The sequence below is a fragment of the Homarus americanus genome, unplaced genomic scaffold, assembly GCF_018991925.1.
Source record: "Homarus americanus isolate GMGI-L3 unplaced genomic scaffold, GMGI_Hamer_2.0 scaffold56333, whole genome shotgun sequence".
Taxonomy (NCBI): Eukaryota; Metazoa; Arthropoda; class Malacostraca; order Decapoda; family Nephropidae; genus Homarus; species Homarus americanus.
This window is the reverse complement of record NW_024734940.1, coordinates 11168486-11171497: the sequence shown is the minus strand read 5'-3', so window position 1 is coordinate 11171497 and position 3012 is coordinate 11168486. Positions and strand designations below refer to the sequence as shown.

Here is a 3012-nt window from a genome sequence, read left to right as displayed (position 1 = left end):
CTTTCAAAGAGCAATCAGCCAATACTGAAAAAGAACCGATCTACAGAAAAGTATGCATGGGCACATCAAGTCACACACACAGTGGAAAAAACTGCAGCTAAGGGAATGGTGGCCTTAAGCAAGGTAATTTTTTTTTAAGATTTCTATACCATGTATGTTGTATATTAGCCTGTGTGTGCCGGGCGGGTGGGGAGGGATGTCTTCGGGGCTCCTCTTTTTTAATGTTCAGACATAGCAACCCTACTGTACAGTATACAGTGAACTCAAAAGAAAGGAATCTAAACAATATCATAAATATCTAATTATAGATGCATTTGCATTCACAATTACTACAAATTTATGGTAGCATGAAATTTAATGAAATACGAGATACTTTACGAAAACCTTTATTTCCATATCAGTACGTTCATGTTCAATACAACAACAATTTTAAAAAAGCAAATACAGATACACTACTGTACAGTGCATCATTTACCAATAATCAAAACATGTGTAAGTCTTAGAAGCACTTCCTATGGACAATAGATGGACCAGATTCGTCATATTCTTGCTTGCTGATCCACATCTGCTGGAAGGTGGAGAGGGAAGCCAGGATGGAACCACCGATCCATACTGAATACTTGCGCTCTGGGGGTGCAATGATCTTGATCTTCATGGTGGATGGTGCCAGGGAAGTGATTTCCTTCTGCATCCTGTCAGCAATTCCAGGGTATGGTGGTGCCACCAGACAGAACTGTGTTGGCGTAAAGGTCATACGGATATCTCGTCGCACTTCATTATGGAGTTGTAAGTAGTTTCATGAATACAGCATTTTCCATCGAAGGGAGGCTGGAAGAGAGCCTCTGGGCAGCGGAACCTCTCATTACCGATAGTGATAACTTGACCGTCGGGAAGTTAGTAGACTTTTCAAGTGAAGAAGACTGGGTTGAAGTTGCCATCTCTCTTCAAAAAGTCGAGGCGTAACAGAGTTTCTCCTTGATGTCACGGTAAATTTCTCGTTCAGCAGTAGTTGTGAAGGTGTATCCAGCTCGGTCAGGATCGTCATCAAGTAATCTGTCAGGTCACGACCAGCCAAATCTAGGCGCAGGATGGCATGAGGAAGGCGTATCCCTCATAGATAGGAACAGTGTGTGACACACCATCACCAGAGTCTAATACAATACCTGTAGTGCGACCAGAGGCGTAAGGAGAGCACAGCCTGGATTGACACATACATTCTTGGGAGTGTTGAAGGTTTCAAACATGATCTGAGTCATCTTCTCACGGTTGGCTTTAGGGTTGAGGGGCCTCTGTCAATAGAACTGGGTGTTCCTCAGGTGCTACACGCAGCTCATTGTAGAAGGTATGATGCCAGATCTTTTCCATATCGTCCCAGTTGGTAACAACACCGTGTTCAATGGGATATTTGAGGGTTAGGATACCACGCGCTTACTCTGAGCCTCGTCACCCACATATGAGTCCTTCTGACCCATACCCACCATCACGCCCTGGGGAAGAATATCAAAAAAAGAAGAAAAGAAAACATTAGAAAGTGGGTTTGCTAAGTTCTATCATTTTATATCTTTCAAACGTTTTTCCACCTCTATTTATGTAGGTTACACTAAATTGTTACACAAACCTGATGTCGAATTCGGCCTACAATGGAGGGAAAGACAGCGCGAGCGTCGTCCCCGGCAAAACCAGCCTTGCACATGCCGGAGCCATTGTCCACAACTAGAGCTGCAACTTCGTCGTCACACATTTTGATGTTGGTGCTGTGAAGACCAGATAAATCATTAAGTGTTGGAGGTCCAACAGCAATGCGAATATCCCTCACCAAAATGTCAAGGGTTCGAGCCTCAGCCCAAACACATGAGTAGGGTATTATCCATTGTGACCCTACCAAACATCACAGGTTTCCCAAAGTCTGATTTCCTCCTGTACTAACACTGGATAGACTGTAGTGGTTTCTCCCTACAAACGCTGTTTGTCGCTGAGTAGCCGACCCCGCGATTTCCTCAGTGTATGCCTCGTGGTCTTTGGTCAACCAGCGCCGCCATACATCACGGAGGTCAACTACTAAGCCGCTATCCCCGCTATTTAAGACCTGACCTCGTGGTGCCCTCCCTCTTCTTCTAGCTACAGCCGCAGCAAGCTACACCACCTCCTCCGCCGCTGCCTGGCGGCCCTCGCTCCCGCCGAGCATGGCGACCCACAAGCTGGTCCTCCTCTGAGCACCCTCACCAACCAGCTCTCTCTACATCACGCTTGAAACCACGCTGCCACTTCCCAGCACCAAGCTGCATTGTACATCCAATACAACATGTATACAGAGAGCACATTGTGAGTTTCCTTTCTCCATCCCATCCTGAGTGTGAACCAAACATCCCGTTCACAAGACCAACCACCCGAATGAGTAGTAAAAATAAAAAATAAAATAATAAACATTAATAGAAAGGACTTCCATACTCAAATTTGTTAAAATTAATGTCATTTGTCATTTTATTATTCAATGTCTCATATTAATCTAATGAAATTTCTTTTATTTCCTGTGTTCTTTTCAAGTAAGTTAATCGAGTACTGTAGCATGTTCGGTGCGAATGCTGTATGATATGAATGTTTATAAGAATTATATGCTGTCATCTTTTTAGTTAACCTTGTACAGTAGTAGCTGTAGCAGCAATAGAGTACAGTAATTAGTTATCTCTTGTCCAAACCATCCAATATCTGTACTACACGTTGAAAAATTCAAGTTGAAGATAATCATTAAAAGTGAGCTTAAAAAGAAAGACTGAAATGAAGACTCCCTACACTAACATTAGAAGGTCTATGGGGAGTAGACAACTTATGATGCAGAGGTATGTCAGGGTATGTTTAACATGATCTACATTACAAGAAAATTATAATAATATATATATATATATATATAATATATATATTAATATATATATATATATCATACTGTATATATATATGTATGTAATAATATGTAGCAATATATATGTAATAATATACAGTGTATGTAATAATATC

The 3012-nt window shown here is 41.8% G+C and overlaps 1 pseudogene; it reads right to left on the bottom strand.

Moving 5' to 3' along the window:
- Window positions 1-370: 370 nt before the first annotated feature.
- The window catches only part of LOC121870644, a 7671-nt pseudogene continuing 5029 nt past the window's right edge, over window positions 371-3012 (bottom strand).